This window comes from Triturus cristatus, chromosome 11 (genome assembly GCF_964204655.1).
Source record: "Triturus cristatus chromosome 11, aTriCri1.1, whole genome shotgun sequence".
In the NCBI taxonomy this organism is placed as follows: Eukaryota; Metazoa; Chordata; class Amphibia; order Caudata; family Salamandridae; genus Triturus; species Triturus cristatus.
The window spans coordinates 210,343,036-210,363,916 of NC_140594.1; the positions used below are offsets into that span (position 1 = coordinate 210,343,036).

The following is a 20,881-nucleotide window of genomic DNA, read 5'->3' on the forward strand; positions in this document are numbered from 1 at the left end:
TCATTATAAGACTATCTACCATAGCACTGCTATGACGGTTACAATATAGCTTCATGAGGAGCTTACTCAAGAAAATTTGAAGTATTGTAGATATTACAATATTCAATATCGGATTTGGATAACTTGCTGGCTGTGTCCAGTTGGATGTCAGGACCTGTCATCTGTTTTGTATGTGTACTTTTTATTTGACAAAGAGAGGGACATCCAAATGGATTTGTGAAGAGGTTCATTTTGCCCTTTGTTTTCCACATTAAGTTTAGCAGGGTATAGCATCGTTTATTTGATTTCAGCAGTCATACGCTTTTTCTTCTCTTTGAGAGAGGAATGTTGTGCTTCTGAAACACCCGTACTGAAGTCTGGGAATATAGGGAGTCTACTACCTGGAAATGTTTGCACTTCTTTAGCACTGGCCAGTTGTAAAAATATGTCCTTGTCTCTATAATTTAATAGCCTGGTGATGACCCACCATGGAGTTGGCCCCAAGAGTGGCTTTGGGCCAAGGGATCTCTGCTCTTTCAACAATAAAGGTGTTTTAAAACTAGTCTGCACCATCTGCACAATCAACACGATCTCTACAAATGTCTCAACTCTGCCAGTGGGGCTGAATTTGGGTATTCCTATAATACAGAGATTGTTTTGCTGCAATCTGGCACCTAGGTCTTCATTTTTTGCTTTGGCCTCATTTGAAGACTTATTAATTTTCCCTTTAAGTACATTGAGACAGTCTGCTAGGGTGCAGATTGTCTGTTCGGCTGTATTGGGTCTGGTCGCAGACAGTGGTCACTGTGGTTATATTTTATTACTAATGCATCAGTTTTATTATTTATAAGCTGCAGACTGTTATGCATTTCTAGCAGGATAAGTGTGATATGATTTGGGCATTGTTGTGGAGTTCATTCATACTGTCTGCCCCTTTACCCTTTTCAGGATTCTCGTTGGGCTTGAGAGCTGATTGTTTAGAAAAGTTAACTTAGCTTGCTTGTGTTTGTTTCTCCCCATTTAGGTGGGCTTAAGTACATGCAAGTTACGGAAATAGTTTCTAGCACCTGTGTTTTCTGGTGCCTCATTATTTTTCCTGGTAAAGGCCTACCTTGCTGTTTGTGACTTAAAATGTGAGGTGCTTGTGATCAACAAGGTGAGTCTAACTCACAAGCTCAGCAGGTTTGGTGCCTTCTCATCACAGGCTGGATCACATTGAAATATGTTGTCCATAAAACCCAGTCAGTATACAATCTAGATGCTATGCCCACTTTCTGCGCCACTGCGATTAAGTATTTCAATTACTTTGCAAATAGTGTTGAGTACACAGTCTGGACATAGTAATATCCAATTTGGGTGCAGTTCAGATGCACTAAAAAAACACCCAACAGCTCGCCTAGATTTCACGACATTCATCTATGCTATATGGGCATATAGTTAGTCGGATGAAGCAAAACTCGAATGAACAGGGTTGAGGGTTCATCCTAATAGTAAATGGGAGGGGGTCGTCAGTACTTCACTCACCCATCCCACATCTGCTCTATTCATGGCCAAGGCTCGTTGAGAAGGACTGTCCGGCACTACTGATTGCACCCTTCCTTCTTTTCTTCCTCCTTTTCTACAGTTGAGGGCGCCAACGCACACAACCACTGGGTCCCACACCCAGGCTGCACTGTGAGACAGCTTCCTGCATGCCAAAAACCCTTCTGAGTACCCCTCCAGAGACCTGTTCTGGTCAGGAGATGCAGTACTGGTCTGAAACTTCAGCCAGCCGCCTGACTAGTCCCCAGCTGTGAAGCTGCAGGTGGAATCCGGTTGTTGTTGTTTAGGAGATCAGCTAGTGTTCCCCAGCTGCCCCATTTAGCATGTCTGGTCATGTTGTAGAGGTGTAAAGGAATGTTTTTGTGTACCAGGCTCTGACGAATACTTAGATGCTTTACTGATTATGTCTTTGTGGGCTCGACTCCTGCTAAGAGGCCATCTTTGTCAATGGTTCTGCCACGCCTCCAAATCATACATATTTAAAGTTTGGTTGTGTCATGCCATGGGGCATGTTATCATGCAAATATAAACTCGTATTCGCCACCTCACAAAAGGCAATGCATTCACTGCAGAAATTGAAAAACATTTTCCATTTGGTTATCATTTCTCACCACTAGAAGAGGTCCTACCAACCGTTCCTCATCCTAATAAGAGAGAAGGGTTAGGATCCTTCTGTCTGTACAAAAAAGCATTCCACTGGAAACTACAATTGAACTTCTTTTGTCATTACTGTGTCTAATATGACCCTTTGCACCAATTACAGATTGCACCAATGCATATCAGTTCTAATAGAGCCTTCTACCTGCATATTCCTCATCTTGTGAATACACCCAGGTGCCAGATGTGATCCGGAGAATTCTTATCTGTAATTCTGTTGTGTCCCGGTAGGTAGCATTGTGCAGCTTATTGTTGTGGGCATCCCATCCTTGATTTAATGTTGGGGCCACTACATATATGCTACCTCTGTACGCTTATATCAGTTGCTGTCTTTCTGCGCCTTTTGACATTGATATGGAGCTCGTTCCCTTGCTTCAGTCAGACCACCTAGAACAATATGATTTAATTTTTGCCATAAGCAGTTGTCGATGATGGAACCTCATAAGGTGTGCCTCTGTTGTCTCGGCTTCAAACACGGCTTCGCGTCCTGTGACCGATGCGCGAAGATGAACCTGACCACCTGTCTCCTGGGGAAGATATTCCCATGCTTTGTGGGACATGGTGGCGGACATCTTGCCAGCCGTCCTGGATGACATTTGTCCAAATCCACAATGCCTCTTCCCTCATCCAGAATGACGAAGATGCTGTGAAATAGTCAATTCGGTCTGGCTTGGACATGACCTAATCTTTGGGTAGAGTTGTTGGGACGAATGTGATGCTTAGGTGCCACGCTTGGATCCGCTCCACTGGCTTCTTCAGTGATGTCCAGAAATCATTGATGGACATGACATTTGATGGTACCTGTGCCTTTGGAGATAAAAGCGCATTTTGCGCTAGAGCGCTTCAAGGACATCAAGGTGACTGCACATTCTCATGGGCTTGCACAGCCAGTGCTGCAGTTCTCCCATCAGTTTTGTTCCTTTCGAAGCATCGGAAGAAGGTATCAGCAAAGGCAATGTCTAAACCAGCCTCAGCAGCTACCGCCTCCCAAGCTTTTCATGGATGAGATCTGGGGCTGGCTGCCAAGGACCAGGCCCACTGGGACAGCGTGGTACCAAATTCACCTGCCCATCTCCTGCACCTTCTGCAAAACTGCTTTCATTTGCCCTAGACGGCACTCAATCACTTGGTGGGAGGTTGCATTAACTTTTACTTCCCTGGGTAAAGAAGCATTACATCTAACCAATGCGTGCTTCAGATTGTGATGAGTGATTGCTCCCTCCCCTTTCTGTCACACACTTCGGTATTCCTCTGACACTGTAACACCTCTCCCAGAGGACCACTTGTTCATACTTTGATTAGAAATTTAAGCTCTCTCAGCCTAGGCTGCCAGCATCAGAGAATGGGACTTGCTCTTTCCATTATTTTCTGTTGCCGGAAAAGGTTGGAGGGCTTCCCCGCCATCGTAGATCTTCACTCTCTGAACTTCTTCCTTCGGAAGGGCAAGTTCAAGATGCTCTTCCTTGCTCAAGTTCTGTCTGCCCTTGATTCTGGAGACAGAATGCTAGCATTGGGTTTGCAGGACACCTATTTCCATATCCCTGTGCTGCAATCCCACAGATGTTACCTGCGATTTTAATTAGGTCAAGCACACTTCCAGTTTGCAAAATTCCGATTTGGCTTTACCAGTGCGCCTTAGTTGATGGTGGTGGTCTTGGTCTATCTGCAGAGGTTGAGAATACCAGTCTTCCCATACCGTAACACCTGGCTGCTGGAGAGAGTCTTGCCTCAGTCAGAAACCACCTGCAGACAACAGCTAACTTGTCAACATAGTTGGGTTTTTCCATCATCATGCCGAACACTAGGCTCCTTCACAAAGGCTCCTCTTCATAGGAGCCATCCTGGATACTTTGCTCTTCAAACATTTGTTGCCTCAACGATTCCAGGACATTTGGGCTATCCCGATGTTTCAACCTTTGACCTGGGTCTCAGTGAGAACAGCTCTGAGGCGTCTTAGCCTCCTGCATCCTGCTTGTGAACCACACCATGTGGCACTGCGGGCTCTGCAGTGGGATCTGAAGTCTCAGTGGGCTCAACACCTAGGGAACCTGTCAGACTCTATCCAGGTGTCAGAGGAGACTGCAAAAGATTTGCAGTGGTGGCTGCTCAATCTCAATTGGACCAATGGCGGACCCTTCACCCTAGCCCACCCAGAGCTAACGTTCAGAGGTCTCTGGCCTCTGGTGGAGACTCGCCTCCAAATCAGCCTGCTGGTTTTATGGTTGATTCGCTTGACATTGAAGGCGTTCCTTCTGAGCATCAAATGGGAATGGGTGCAAGTTCTCAGGGCAACACAACTGCCTTGTGGTACTGATACAAACAGGGAAGTCTTGGGGTTGTGGGTCATGTGCTAGGAAGTACTACATTTCTGGAAGTGGCTGTCAGGATCTATAAAGGCCAGAGCAGATGAACTCTGGCTACATTGCCTATTATATCACGAATAACATCTACACTTTTAGGTGGTACAGGGCATCTTCCAACAATGGTGAGAACTTGGTTCGATCTATTCACCACCACAACAAATGCACAGTGTCCTTGCTTCTGCACAGTGGAGTTCCCAAGACGGTTGTCTCTAGGAGATTGTTTCTGCCTTGATTACATTTCAGGACTCCTATTTGCCTTTCTGCCCCTGCCCAGAGTGTTGAAGAAGATCAGGAGCGACTTGGCCCAAGTCATCCAAGCATCTCTAAACTGGGTGAAGAGATGTAGGACCTGGAACTTTTGGCCATGGCCTTATGTCCTCGGATCCGGCTGCCCCTTTAGGAGGACCTCCTGTCACATTAGCAGAGCGGGCCATGCACCTGAGTCTGCCCAACCTACACCTCCATGTGTGGAGATTGAACAGTGACAGTTGGTGTCCTCCGACCTTCTTCCTGAAGTAGTGGGTGTCATCGTGCAACCACACGTCCCTCCCTCAAAACAACCTATACAGGATATTTGGTGTTTCTCCCGTAACATTCAGCCTTTTACAGATAGCTGATATTTTATTGTTCTGTTTTTTATTGGCCCAGTAAGACCTTGCTGTGGCTACAGTTAAAGGTTACCCTTAGGCCTTTTTATGGTTGCCTAATCAGCCATCGCTCTTCAAATCTTCTGTTTTGATAGGCTCTTGAAAGGGCTGATGCACATGTTCTCGCCACCACCCTTTGTGTTGTCTCAATGGGACCTTAATTTGGTTCTCACATTCCTGATGTGTGCTCCATTCGAACCAATGTGCAGCTGCTCGTTGCGCCTGTTTACTAAAACACTGTTACTCATCATGGTCACTTCTGCTTGACAAGTGAGCGAACTCCAGGCTTTGTGTTCAGCAACCATACACCACCTTCTTTTCAGATAAACTGGTCCTTTGGAAAAGGCTACATTCCACCCAAAGGGCGGCACACCTTTTCACATAGGTCAGTCCATCACTTTGCTGTCATTCTACGCTTCGCTTCATTCTTACAATGAAGAGGAATGGCTCTACCGTCTTGATCCTAAGAGGGGCCCTTAGCTTTTATATTGTTCTCATTAGGCACCATTGAATAGATGATCAATTATTTGATGGCTTTTCATGAGCAGAAAAGGGGGAAAGCGATGCAGAAGAGAAACATTTCCAGATGAATCATCCAAAGCATAATTATATGTAATGGGCTATCTGAAAGAGACACGTTAGTGATAGATTCCTTACCTTAGAATATTCCCCAGGCGTCAGTCTGGATCCGGAAAGTTTTCTGCTTAGCAGTACCCCTGCGCGCCAGTAGTTGGCGCCTTGCGGCTCCGCGCCCGTCACTGGCGTCGTGCGCGCCGGGATGACGTCACGGAGGCTACTTGCGCCACCCATGCGCGCTGACGTCAGTTCTTTCTTTTTCCACGCCGAAAGCGCAGATCTGGATTGAGCACGTACCCCGGTCAATTTTTGACCACTTTTTTGAGACTTTTGTCTCCTCTTGTCTCCTGGTGCACGTAGGGATGCCTGGCTTTAAGTCTTGTGGGTCGTGCCGCCGTAACATGTCGATGACGGACCCCCATGATGTCTGCCTCTACTGCCTGGAGACCGACCATGACTCCCGGGATTGTCTGGACTGCCGTGCCATGGCCCCGAAGGCCTTGCGGGAGCGGCGCCGGAAGTTGCTGGAGGTCCAGCACTCCTCTCACCGCTGCTCCGGGTCTAGGGGCCGTTCGCGGGACCGCTCGTGGGAATGGAACCGTCGCTCCTCGCCTTCACCTTCAGATTCCGGTAAGCAACGCCATAAGAAGAAGTTGAAGAAGCGTGTTCGCTCTCCAACGTCCCCCCGTCGCTCCCCGGAGGCAGATGAGGGGGACAGGGGCTCCGCCTCTGCGGCTCCTCCAGTGCCTGGGAGTCCCGCGGCCTACCCGCTATTCCCGGGTCCGTCGGCGACTCCCGAACAGATGCAAGAGTTTCTTGTTTCCATAGACCGCCTGTTTAGGCCTCGGGCTCCCGCCGGCGCGCCTGCGGGCCCCACGGATCATGTCCAGATCCTGTTGACCCGGCGGCACCGCCTCTGGCGCCGGCCCTGGAGCCAGCGCCCACGGCTCCGGCGCCACAAGGTGCAGCACCGCTGGCTCTGGCGCTGCCCTTAGCTCCAGCCCCCAGCGCCGCCCCTGGCTCCAGCATAGGCGCCGCACTGGGTGCTGTTTATCCCGCTCCTGCCCCGGTTCTCAGACCATTTCGTTCCGACCTGGGATCCTCATTGAGATGCGGTTCCGGGTCGGCCCTGGCCGGGGCCACTCCCGGCGCCGCTGGCCCCAGCTCTGGCTCCGGTCCTGCCGCCGCGGCCGGCTCCTTCTACCCCGGAGCCGGATGAGGACTGGGACGGCTCCGAGGACCCCCTTGCGCGGCAGTGTGACTCCGAGCAGGATTGGGTGGATGACCTTCAAGATGCGGGTGAACTTAATGTGTCTTCTGACCCGGGTTTTGCCTCCCCTCCACCTACTATGGAGAAGGGCGCTTCCTACACTATGGGGCTGCGCCGAGCTGCGGAGGCTCTCCATCTCGACCTCCCTACGGTGGCCCTTAAGACCAATCTCCATATGGAGGTGCTCCAGACGGCATCTATGTCGTCGGAACCGCTGCTCCCTTTCAATGAGGCCCTTACCGAAGTCCTCTTGGGCACTTGGTTGCGGCCGGCCTCGAGTGCACCGGTGGATAAGAACATCGCTAGGCGTCATCGCCCGGCACCTGGTGACCCTGCCTTCTTGACCACTCACCCCACGCCTGAGAGCCTGGTCATTCAGGCCTCGACGTCGCAGAGTGCCTTTCCCACGGCTCCGCCGGATAAGGACTCTATGAAGCTGGACTAATATGGCAAGAGGTTGTTCTCCTCGGCCAGCTTGGGGTTGCGGTCAGTTAATACCGCCTACTTGTTGGGCCGGTGCTCCCACGCCGTGTGGGATACGGTAGCAGAGGTCCTGCCTCAGTGTTCTGAAGAGGTCCAGGCCGTCCTTTCCCAAGCGATTGCGGAGGGCAAGGATGCGGCGAAGTTTGCCATCAGGTATGGTCTGGACATGGCTGATTCCTTGGGCAGGGCGATTTCCACGACTGTGGCGTTGCGGCGTCATGCCTGTTGCGGTCTACCGGTTTCTCGCTTGATGTCCAGAGCTCGCTCATGGACATGCCCTTTGATGGCTGTCGCCTCTTTGGCGACAAGGCGGACAGTGCCCTGGACCTCTTTAAGGACTCACGGGCCATGGCTAAGTCTTTGAGTCTTTCCACTAAGAGCCCTGCCACGCCTGGGTTTTGTTCCTGTCGTGGCCAGGGTAAAGGCACCCAGATGCGCTCCTCGGCAAAGCCTGTGCAGAACCTGCCTCAGCGTGGCCGCGGACGTGGCTTCCGCAGGGGCGGGTCTGGTAACCAGCGGGCAGGGCAGTCCACCTCTGCACCCGCTGCTTCCACCTCTAAGCCTTCCTAATCAGAGCTTCAGGGGCCCCCCACGCCAGTAGGAGGCAGGGTCCGTCACCACCTCCACCACTGGTGCGGTATCACTTCGGACAAGTGGGTGCTGCAGATAATCTGCCAAGGTTACTCGCTCCCCTTTCTGTCCTCCCCTCCAGCCATGCCACCTCGGCACCTCCGCATGTCGGGGGATCATTTGGCTCTCCTCCGTCAGGAAGTCACGACCCTCCTGGCCAAGGGGGCCATAGAGTACGTTCCTGATCAGGAAGTAGAGAGTGGTTGCTATTCCCACTACTTTACCCCAAGAAGGACAAGGGGGGCATGCACCCTATCTTGGACCTTTGGGACGTCAATCGCTTCCTCCGGAAGGAGCAGTTCAAGATGCTGACTCTGGCTCAGGTCCTGTCTGCCCTGGATGGTAGCGCAGGATGCTTATTTTCACATTCCCGTCCTGCCAGCCCACCGGCGTTACCTGCGGTTCACGGTAGGCCAGGAGCATTTTCAGTTTGCCATGCTCCCCTTCGGCCTTACCAGCGCCCCTCGGGTGTTCACAAAAGTGATGGCGGTGGTCTCAGCTCATCTGCGCAGGTCAGGGGTGTCAGTCTTCCCCTATCTCGACGACTGGCTGTTGAAGGCAGGCTCGCCCCAGGCAGTTGTCTCCCACCTCCAGACTACGGCCGACCTCCTGCATCTGCTGGGGTTCTCCATCAATGTGCCAAAGTCGTACCTGGGTCCCTCTCAGAAGCTCCCTTTCATCGGAGCGGTTCTGGATTCGACGCTGTTTCGGGTTTATCCTCCAGAACAGCGAGTCTGGGATATTCAGGCTATTGTTCTGCTTTTTCAGCCTCTATCTCGGATTTCAGTCAGGATGACTATCCGGCTTCAGGGCCCGATATTCTCCTGCATCCTGCTGGTGCCGCATGCCAGATGGCATATGCAGACTCTGCAGTGGGACCTGAAGTTACAGTGGGCACAGCATCAGGGCAACCTGTCCGATCTCGTCCAGATCTCGGAGGGCGCTGCACGACAGTTGCAGTGGTGGCTCACGGATCGCGATTGGGTCAGTGGCAGATCCCTCTTCCTTCCCCAACCGGAGCACACAGTAGTGATGGATGCGTCCCTCCTGGGTTGGGGTGGCCACATGGGCGAGGCGGAGATCAGATGCCTCTGGTCTCCGGCGGAGTCCCGGCTCCATATCAACCTTCTGGAGCTGTGGGCGATCCGGCTTGCACTGAAGGCATTCCTTCCCTCTGTCTGGGGAAGTGTAGTGCAGGTGCTCACAGACAACACCACCACCAGCAAGAATAGCTCGTTGGGGGGGACAAGCGGTATTTGCTGCCCGCGCTGTCAAAGCACAGAAGCTGACACGATCCATATGTTTGCCTCATGTCCAATGCTGACCCCCTTGAAAACGGCAATAGAGCTCTTTATGGGACAGACCTTGGGCATTCAAACAAGACTTACTAATGAACTAGTGCTCCTGGGGGTGGCTAGAGATGGTGCCCTTGTAGCTCATCATGAATTTCTCTTTATGGCAACGGCTATCATCAGGATTTGCATAGCATCAGCATGGAAGGATCCCGACCCCCCCATGTTTCAACAATGGCTGTCGCGGCTGTTGGCTATATATAGTTTAGAAAAAGGATTATATGAAAAAAAAGGATGGAAAGCAAGGCAGCTAGGTGTAACGCCCTGAACGTCTCAGGATCGTTTAACAGACACGACAATGAGGACGCAACCACTTGTGAAGGGTTAGTTCTTTTAATGAAGGCAAATAAAATACAAAGAACAAACAAGAGTTATAGTCACTGGAATCCTCCAGGCTAAGTACGTTACCAGCCCACAGCACGGATGGTCCTAACCGTCCTCTGCATATACGCCGATCCCGGCGTATGCCAACAGAGGGCAGAAATGAAATGGCCGACAATGCCAATCGGTAGGCTGTGAGGGGCACGAAGAGTGTTGGGGAGAATCGAGGAGTCAGGGAAACACCCAGCCGGTGTCTCTACCTGAAGGGAGCAGCCGCTCAACCTCTTCCTCAGACTGCACCGGGACGCGGAGTCACCTCCTGGTGATGCGTCACCGATACCCCAATCACAAGCAAGAAGACTGAACCGAGAGCAGCCGCTCGATCGATCCTGTGGACTTCCGAGTCTGTAACGCGGCAAACACCTCCTGGTGTGCGTTACAGCTGGCAGTCCCTGTGTCTCTGGTCGGGCTGGGAGTTACGACTCCAACCAGCAAAAGCGCCACTGCGCTTGGACTCAGCCGAGTCAAAAAGCGAAGCTCAATGGTTGACCGGTAGAGCTTCCGGGTCCTTCACAGGTGACGATGGGGCAAGACACGGCCCAGGGAGTAACGACTCGACCTACCTCCGTTCTTGCCTTACTGGAGCACCACTCCGGAACACTGCTCTTCACGAAGCAGGTACGTCGGTGTAAACACAATATCCGACAGCCTTGTACCTCCCGGTTCCTCCCTTTATAGGGCGTGTTTTCCTTGAGTTATGTAACAGCTCTCCTGTTTACATAAGGGCGTGTTTCCCTTGAGTTATGTAACAGCTCTCCTGTTTACATAAGGGCGTGTTTCCCTTGAGTTATGTAACAGCTCTCCTGTTTACATAAGGGCGTGTTTCCCTTGAGTTATGTAACAGCTCTCCTGTTTACATAAGGGCGTGTTTCCCTTGTATGACAGGAATTCTTGACAGTACATCCTCCCTCTCAGCGGCTCCCCACGGGTCCAGCACTGGCAGGAAAACGCCGATGGAACAAGGAGACCAAGCGCGAAGCATGAACCCCTTCAGCCGGTTCCCATGAATGCTCCTCCGGGCCATAGCCTTTCCACGCAACCAGGTACCACAGCTTCCCCCTGCGCCATTTGGACGCCCGTATGCCCGACACTTCATACTCCACCTCCGACTCCACGCATACCGGCCTAGGTGTCCCAGACGGCTTGGAGGGTGCTGGTTTGAGCAATGATACATGAAAGACAGGGTGTATCCGCAATGACTGGGGCAAGCACACCTTCACGTTCACGGGACCCATACACTTGGTAATTCGATAGGGGCCCATGTACTTGGGATGGAACACACTGTTCTTTCGAAACCTCATGTTTCTTGTGGATATCCAGACGTAGTCTCCAGTGCGGTACAGTGGCCCGGGCCTTCTCTTCCTATCTGCCGCAGCCTTGTATCTTCTCTTGGCCTCTATTAGGACAGCCCTTGAGCGCATCAACGTGTCTTTTATGTGTGCCACCCTGTCCGCTGTGGCGGGAATCCTGTCCTCTCTGAACGGATGTAGAAATGGCAAGAACCTGGGATGTTGGCCATAGTTGCTATAGAACGGAGATGACTGTGTGGAGCTGTGAGTGGCGTTGTTATAGGCTATCTCTGCAACCCATAGCAAGTCGACCCATTCTTCCCTGCCCTGGTCCACAAAACATCGCAGATACTGTTTGAGCGTTTGGTTCAGGCGCTCGGTTTGGCCGTCCGTTTGAGGGTGGTAGCTGGTGGACAGGGCGGTCTTAACATGCAGCGCAGTGCACCAAGTCTTCCAGAATTGCGCAGTAAACTGCGACCCCCGGTCCGACACGATCACCCCAGGTAATCCATGCAGTCGTACCACATTCTTTAGGAGTAGTGACGCCAATTCCCCGGCCGTAGGGACTCTCTTGCAGGGGATGAAGTGCCCCATTTTCGTCAAGTAATCCACCACCACCAGTATTGCCGTCATCCCCTGGTCTACCGGTAGGCCCACCACGAAGTCCAGTGATATGCTATCCCATGGTCTATCCGGGGTCGGAAGTGGATGTAAGAGCCCTTGGGTTCGGCCATGGTCGGCCTTCATGGTAGCACACGTAGGACAATCCTGTCCCCACCTCCTGCCATCCACTCTCATGGTTGGCCACCAGAAATGCCGTCCCATGCTAGCCACCGTTTTTTTCAAAGCCCAAATGACCTGCGCATGGAGAGTCATGGCACCAGATGAATGCTTGTTTCCTTAGCCTAGGCGTGGGTATCAATAGGCACCTGCCCTTCAGGGGTATACCGTCCTTCAGCTGCCATTCTCTGTGACTGAGGAGCCACCTCCGCCATGCGAATGACCTGATCCCTCTCTTTATTCCCCTCAGGAAAGTATCCGGTTGGATAACCCCCAATACCATCCTCGGGGAAATGATGGAACGCTCGGTTGCAGGCAATGGTTCCTTAACTGCAGATTGACGGGACAGGGCGTCCGCCTTCCGGTTTTCCGTCCCCGGCCGATATGTGATGCGGAAGTTGAACCCCGCAAAGAAGATCATCCACCGCAGCTGCCTGGGAGAAAGGTGTCTAGTGGCCGTCATGAACTGTAGGTTCCGATGGTCCGTGTACACCGATACCACATGTCTTGCCCCCATCAACCAATGCCTCCATTCGGTGAAGGCGTCCTTGATTGCGAGAAGCTCCTTCTCCGCAATATGGTAGTTGCGTTCGGCGTCGTTGAGTTTGCGGGACATGTACGCAACGGGATGAAGCACCCCTGTGTCGTGGTTGCGTTGGGACAAGATAGCCCCCAGCGCCACATCCGACGCGTCCGCTTCCACCACGTAGGGGAGATCCGGATCGGGGTGAGCCAACACCGGCGCCTTACCAAAGGCGCTTTTCAGGGCCTCAAAGGCTTTGTTCGCTTCAGGGGACCAGACAAACTTCTTGGACTTCCTCAGTAGCTGTGTGATTGGGGCCACCACTCCTGAAAATCCATCTATAAACCGCCTGTAAAAGTTGGCGAAGCCAATGAAACTTTGGACGTCCTTCACGCTTTGGGGCACCGGCCATTCTTTCACCGCCTTGATCTTTCGTTCTGCCATCTCCTGTCCCTCTGGACTCAGCATCACTCCGAGGAATTCCACGGATGTGACGTGGAAGTCACACTTGCTGAGTTTACAAAACAGCATGTTTTCCCTCAGCTTTTGGAGCACAGCTTTGACGTGGTGTACGTGCTCCTCCACACTGGACGAATAGATGAGGATGTCGTCGATATATACGACCACGTAGATATCCAACTCCTCTCTGAATACCTCATTCAAAAAGTACTGAAAGGCTGCCGGGGCGTTGCACAGACCGAACGGCATGACGAGGTACTCAAAAAGGCCGAACCTGGTCTTAAAGGCGGTCTTCCACTCGTCTCCGTCCCTCATGCGCACCAGATGGTATGCCCCTTTCAAATCCAACTTGGTGTAGATACGAGCTTTCTTGACCTGTTCCAGAAGTACACTGATGAGAGGCAAGGGGTACCGATTTTTTATGGTTATCGCATTCAATGCCCTAAAGTCCACACAGGCTCTCAGCTCCCCATTAGCCTTCGGGATGAAGAAGAGTGGCGAGGCGGCCGGAGACTTGGACGGGCGGATGAATCCTAGCTTGAGGAGTTTATCCAGGTACCCCCGGAGATGCACGTTTTCAGGCTCCGTCAGGGCATACAGCCTGCCGCTGGGAACGCTGGCCCCTGGCACCAGGTCGATCTGGCAGTCAAACTGTCTATGTGGTGGTAGCACTTCCGCCTTCACCTCATCAAATACATCCTCAAAACTGTGATAAGCCTGGGGGAGAGCCACATCTTTTTCTGCCGCTGTAGCCACCGTCTGACTCCCGCTCTCATCTGCGTCAAGGGATTCCGTTCTTATTCCACAATGCAGGATGCAATACGGTGACGTCATTTCGATGCGATGTGTTGGCCAATCCACAAAGGGGTTGTGTTTCTGTAGCCACGGCAATCCCAATATGACGCCATATTGGGGCGCTCGGATGATGTTAAAATCGATTTGTTCCAAATGGTTCCTCCCATATCTCATCGGAAGGACCCCCGTGTGCTGTCCGATGGGCCCCGTCACCAATCGCCTTCCGTCTACCGCATAGACGTCTTCGGGTACTGCTTTGGGAAGAAGCACTAGCCCTAGCCTGCATGCCTCGTTGTGGTCCATAAACATGCCAGTGGCCCCTGAATCCACCATGGCCACAACGGGTATCCACTGGTCATGCACTCCCACGTGCACCGTGATAAACAGGTGTCGTTGTCCCTTAGTGACCGAGTTGGAAAGTGAAGGGATGGATGAGTGACTCCGAGATGCCCCTTCTCTGGTCTTGGAGTCCTCTAGTTTTCCGCCGGTATGTCCACCACGGCTGTTACCGACCGGTTGGCCCGATAACGTGACGTCTTCGGTTTGGCAGGGCATTCACGTACGTAGTGGCCTTTTTTGCCACAATATAGGCACAATCCTTGTTTACGGCGTGACTCTTTCTCCGTGGCTGTGAGGCTCGCTCGTATTGCGCTGATGTCCATGGGTTCTCCCTTGGATGCGGTGGAAGTTTCAGGACTTCCCACCGTCACATAGGATGGAAGGGATTTTCCTTTTCTCCCATGATCCCCCTTTCTTTCACTTAGCCTATGTTCCAGCCGTAATACCAGGTTGATAAGGCCCTCACATGTCTTGGGTTGAGGGTCAATATGAGCCACGGCGTCCTTGAGCTCATCGCACAGCCCTTGATGGAAGAGCGCCGTCTGTTTAGCAACAGGCCACTTGGTTTCCGCAACCAGCCTTCGGAACGCGTTGAGATACTGCACCAGGTCGTTGGATCCCTGTCTCAACTCAAGCATTTCACGGTCCGCCGTGTACGAGTCAGCCCTTCTGTCGAATACCTTCAGGAATTCCTCGCGAAAAGCACCCCAATCACATAAGAGGGGGTCGTCCCTGCTCACCAGAGGTACGGCCCATTGTGCCGCGTTTCCAGCCAAATAGGATACAAGGAAAGCCACACGAGCCTGACTCGTGGGGAACGCCTTTGGTTTGCACGATAAATGTAGCGCCACTTGTGTGAGGAATACCTGCACTGTGTTAGGATCCCCACTGTACCTCTCTGGTGTTGCCAAGGGGATGGCTACCGGCATTTCCACTACTACCGCAGGGGTCTGGTTCGTGAGGGAGGTGCTGGGCGTGAGCGGGTCCAATTGGATAGCATCCAGTCTGGCTTTTACATCGGCTGTTTCTTGCCTAGAGGCAGCCACTTCAACTTGCATGGCCGCTAAAGCAGCCAGCACATCATCAAGTGTTGCCATGTCTGTTATCGACCGGGAGACAGTTAGTGTTATTAAGGTCGGATATTTTGTAACGCCCTGAACGTCTCAGGATCGTTTAACAGACACGACAATGAGGACGCAACCACTTGTGAAGGGTTAGTTCTTTTAATGAAGGCAAATAAAATACAAAGAACAAACAAGAGTTATAGTCACTGGAATCCTCCAGGCTAAGTACGTTACCAGCCCACAGCACGGATGGTCCTAACCGTCCTCTGCATATACGCCGATCCCGGCGTATGCCAACAGAGGGCAGAAATGAAATGGCCGACAATGCCAATCGGTAGGCTGTGAGGGGCACGAAGAGTGTTGGGGAGAATCGAGGAGTCAGGGAAACACCCAGCCGGTGTCTCTACCTGAAGGGAGCAGCCACTCAACCTCTTCCTCAGACTGCACCGGGACGCGGAGTCACCTCCTGGTGATGCGTCACCGATACCCCAATCACAAGCAAGAAGACTGAACCGAGAGCAGCCGCTCGATCGATCCTGTGGACTTCCGAGTCTGTAACGCGGCAAACACCTCCTGGTGTGCGTTACAGCTGGCAGTCCCTGTCTCTCTGGTCGGGCTGGGAGTTACGACTCCAACCAGCAAAAGCGCCACTGCGCTTGGACTCAGCCGAGTCAAAAAGCGAAGCTCAATGGTTGACCGGTAGAGCTTCCGGGTCTTTCACAGGTGACGATGGGGCAAGACACGGCCCAGGGAGTAACGACTCGACCTACCTCCGTTCTTGCCTTACTGGAGCACCACTCCGGAACACTGCTCTTCACGAAGCAGGTACGTCGGTGTAAACACAATATCCGACAGCCTTGTACCTCCCGGTTCCTCCCTTTATAGGGCGTGTTTTCCTTGAGTTATGTAACAGCTCTCCTGTTTACATAAGGGCGTGTTTCCCTTGAGTTATGTAACAGCTCTCCTGTTTACATAAGGGCGTGTTTCCCTTGAGTTATGTAACAGCTCTCCTGTTTACATAAGGGCGTGTTTCCCTTGAGTTATGTAACAGCTCTCCTGTTTACATAAGGGCGTGTTTCCCTTGTATGACAGGAATTCTTGACACTAGGGAAGCGCATATGGGCTCCAGTAATAGATTTGAAATGTAGGTTGGAGAGAATCTAGTTGTAGATAGCTATAATTAGTGTAATAGCATGTTTTTCAAGTATGATGTCTGTGAAGAGGTGGATGGATGGGAACGAGGTATTAAACATAGTGAACTTGGGGGATCGCTGATTATCATGAATGTTTATCTTGTTCCTCCCACGAATGGGCGAATTGTATTTTCGTTCTATCATTAATCATATATGATTATGGAATTATGTTGGGATGATGTATTATACGCTACGATATCTCATTTTGGGTTTATTTATTTAACTTTTATAACTATGTGTAATATTGATCTGATCAAAGGATGATGATTATAACATTTAAAGATTAAAAAAAAAAGAAAGATGTGTACAGAACTGACGTCAGTGCGCATGGGTGGCGCCTAAGTAGCCTCTGTGACGTCATCCTGGTACGCACGACTCCAGTGACGGGCGCAGAGCCGCACGGCGCCACCTACTGGCGTGCAGGGGTACTGCTAAGCAGAAAACTTTCCGGATCCAGACTGACTCCTGGGGAATATTCTAAAGTAAGGAATATATCACTAACTAATGTCTCTTACAGATATATTGTTACACAAGTAGTAACTTGTGCTACATACGCACTCTACCAGAGCAAAGACGGCGTCTATGGGGCTGGCACATGGTATGTTATGTTATGTTAATTTGGATTTGTTGAGCTTTTAATACCGAAAAGGTCTCCAAGCGCTGCGAGAAGAACAGCAATGGTTCCAGGCAATTAGGCGACAGTTATGCCCAAGCTTCTGTGAAAAGAATAGTTTTTAGTTGTTTTCTGAAAGGAAGAAGGTGGCTTTCCGCGTCGAGTTGGCTTGGCAGCCTGTTCCAAAGAGTGGGTAGGAGGGTGGAGAAGGCTCGTCCTCCTTTGGTGACGTAGTTGAAACGTTGGCATTGTAAAAAGCTCCCCGTGGAGGACCTTTGTGAGCGGCCTGGCACGTATTTCACAAGTCGTTGTTTGATCTACACGGGGCCTTGGCCGTGAATGGCCTTGTTAACGATACAGAGGCCCTTAAATTTGGCCCTTTGTTTTATGGGTAGCCAATGGAGGCGTTGCAGGAGAGGTGATGCTCGCGTGTGCCTAGGTAGTTTGAAGATGAGCCTGGCGGCATCATTCATAACTATCTGGAGTTTGCCCACTAGGGAGTTTGGCAGTCCAATGTAAAGTGAATTGGCATAGTCAAGGCGGGCCAGGATCATGGCGGTAACAACTGTTCTTTTGGTGGAGAATGAGAGGATAGGGGAGAGTCTCTTTAGTAGCCTGAGTAGGCCCACGCAGGTACCAAATACCGTGGAAACTTGATTGGCCAATGTAAGCTTGGCGTCCACTTTAATTCCCAGACTTTTAACCACTGGGACTGGGGCTGGAGTGTTGATCAGCTCCTGAGGCCAATAGAGGGAGTTCCAGGGGTTGTGAACATCCATCATGGCTAGGACCTCGGTTTTGTCTGGATTAATCTTAAGTGAGTTGGCCGTCATCCAGTTGACCGTGAATCGTAGAACTTCTTTCGTCCGGGAGTGTGCTGGAGGGGTGTTTTCAATTTGCAGGATGATCTGTGTATCGTCTGCATAATTGAAAACTTGGCACTCCATAGCCGCGAGGGCATTAATTAGAGGACTGAGGTAAATGTTAAATAGGAGGGGTGAAAGCGCCGACCCTTGTGGCACTCCACAGGGAATAGGCCCCTTCTCTGAGACCCAGTCACCCATCTGAATTCTTTGGGTGCGGTTCGTCAAGAATGAGGTGATCCATTGTATGACAGATCCCCCAATTCCAATTGTTCGTAATCTTTCCAGGAGTAGGGCGTGGTTGACCGTGTTGAACGCTGCCTACAGGTCAAGGAGGACCAGCACGCAAGGTTTTTTGTTGTCAGCAGTCAGCTGGATATCGTTAAGCACCGATAGCATCACCAATTCAGTGCTATGGTGAGCTCGGAAACCGGCTTGCCTGTCCCCCAGGAGGTGGTGATCCTCTAAGCACCTGGAGAGATTTTGCAAGACATGCTACTCTAAGATTTTTGCGAGAAAGCGGAGTTGGGAGATGGGTCTGTAATTTTTCATATTGGATGTATCCGCACCAGCCTTTTTGAGTTGGGGGATAATTCTGGCTTCCTTAAAGTAGATTGGGACCTCCCCAATCTCTAGAGAGGAGTTCAGCAGGGCGAAGATTTCCTCCTCAATTTCTGGGAGAGCAAAGTTAAAAATTCTGGGGGGGCAGGGGTCGGCCGGTGAGCCAGATTTGATCTTCTTGGTCAAGCGTCTGAGGGTTTCCAAGTCGAAGGATTTGGAAGGATGAGAGGATTTCTACTCTCTTTCCCTGAGAGGCCTCCTCTACATTGGGTGGTTTCTTAAATGTGGAATTGTCAATCTCAGTCAGTATGTCCTGGATACATTGGAGAAATATGAAAGAAAGTGATTGCATTGTTCTTGGCTGGATGACGTCGACAGTGATTGTTTTTGGCTTAGTTCTTTCAGTATTTTAAACGTTTCTTTTTGGTTATTGGTTGCTACTAAGATCCTGTTTTTATAATAGTCCGCCTTCCCGCAGAGCAGCGCTTTTTTGTAGATGGCTATTTTTACTTTATACTTTGCTAGGGCCTGAGGTTCATAGTTTTTGCGCCACTGTCGTTCGTGATGACGGAGCACAAGTTTTAAGGCCCTGAGTTCTTCTGTGAACCATAGGGCTCCTTTGACTTTATTGCTAGTTTTTATATTTCTTTCTGGGGCGATTTTATTGATGGCAGAACGAAGCCGGCTGGAAATGGCTTCGGACCACTCTTCAATGTCTGCTGTCTCTGGCTTCTTAAGTGGGCAGTCTCGGACGGAGCTTATTAGTGGCGGGCCCTCTATTTTTGACCACTTACGAACGTGTTTCCAGTCCGAGGTGGGTTGAGCGTTGCGCTTGGTGAAAGGAAGTAGCAGATTGATACAGAAGTGGTCAGACCAAGCGCAAGGGGTGATGTCTTTTAGTGTCATGAAGGGGGGTGGTGGACCAGACCAGGTCTAGTGTATGTCCTTGCTTGTGCGTGGGAGTTGTTACTAACTGGGAAAGCCCAAGATGGTGAATGTCTCCTCCAGTTGTTGGGCCTGAGGCTCTTTGGGTTGTTGATCCCAGTGGAAGTTGAAATCTTCCACCACCAGGAGTTGTTGGAAGCGTGATCAGAGATTGGATACACATTCTGTCAGAAGATCTATAAAGTGTGGGGAGCATTTAGGTGGGCGATACACAATGGTGATAGTTATACTTGATGAGTGGTGGCATACCTTGATAGTCAGAGTGTCTGCCCATTCTAGAGATTCACCAGACACTTTTTCCATGGTCGGTGCTTTTTTAATTGGAACGCTATCCCACCTCCTCTGTTTCCCGCTGGTTTGTTATGCCTGGACATCTACCAGGCTGCTACAAAATAAATATTGCATACGAATGATCAGCCAACATAACTCCTCATATATAGATAATACAAATCTATCAAGTCATGGGATGCACGAACTCCCTCCATGTGTTTTCTTAAAAAGATTTCTTTATTTGTATCTTCTTAAAATATGCTCTTTCCAATGTAGCCATCTCATTTAGTCTCCTTACAAGAGCCTTCTTCAGGGCTACAAAATACAACCAATATACACATAATTAAGATCAATTACAAAAACCGTTTGTAAAAAGGGAACAATTTCGCACGACCTAACAATCTATGTAATGCATATTGCATGGTCCTGTTTCAAATCATTTTTCAGTCCCCGTTAATGTCCTTCAACAAGTTTGCTTACTATGCGCATTCTATTTTTTTGTCAATTCATTTTGTTCAATAAAACCATATCACAATTTGCGAGGCAAATTTTCAGTTCTTATCTTATTTGTAATAATTATATTTTACACACCAAGTATCTTGTTTTCAGAGGAATTCTTCATAATGTTTATATATATATATATATATCTCATATTCCTTTCTAAATTCATCCATATGCATAATACATTTGAAAAGGGACCGTGCAATATGTATTACATAGATTGGCTGCTCCTGTGAGATTGTTTGCTTTTTGCAATTGGTTTTGGTCATTGATTTTAATTGTGTGCATTTTATGTATTTAAGAATACACATGAATGGAGTTTGTGCATCCCATGACTTAATTGATTTGTATTATCTATATTTGAGGAGTTGTGTGTACTGATCATTCTTATGTAATAACTGCTTTGGTATCTGTTCACAAGGTGGGGAATCTATCAGAAGAACAAGTTACTTACCTTCAGTAATGCCTATTCTGATAGAGACTGCACCTCTCTGTTCTGTGGAATGGACTCTAACAGCCCATTTAATAAGATTCCAATCTAAAGTTCTGCACACTGCTTCTGTCCAATTTTGTAGGCTCTGCGTCTGGTGGCACAGATGGAGATCAGAAAGAAACTGATGTCAGCGTGCACAGGTAGTGCATTTGTAGTGGCCCTCGCTTCACATACGGGGCTTGGCTGACCCGATGCAGAGGAGCAAGACTCTACCTTCTGGCATGCAAGAGTATTGCTGTTTAAAATTCTCTAGATCAAGTTTGGTGCCTTAGGGTATTCTCTACCAGGAAAGAACTTACCGAAGGTTAGTAAA

At 50.2% G+C, this 20,881-nt stretch overlaps 1 protein-coding gene across 9 annotated transcripts in view; it reads left to right on the forward strand.

Moving 5' to 3' along the window:
- ACACB (acetyl-CoA carboxylase beta) overlaps positions 1–20,881 on the forward strand; it is a 2,187,049-nt gene that overhangs the window by 1,198,988 nt on the left and 967,180 nt on the right. The gene's annotated exons all lie outside the window — the stretch shown is intronic.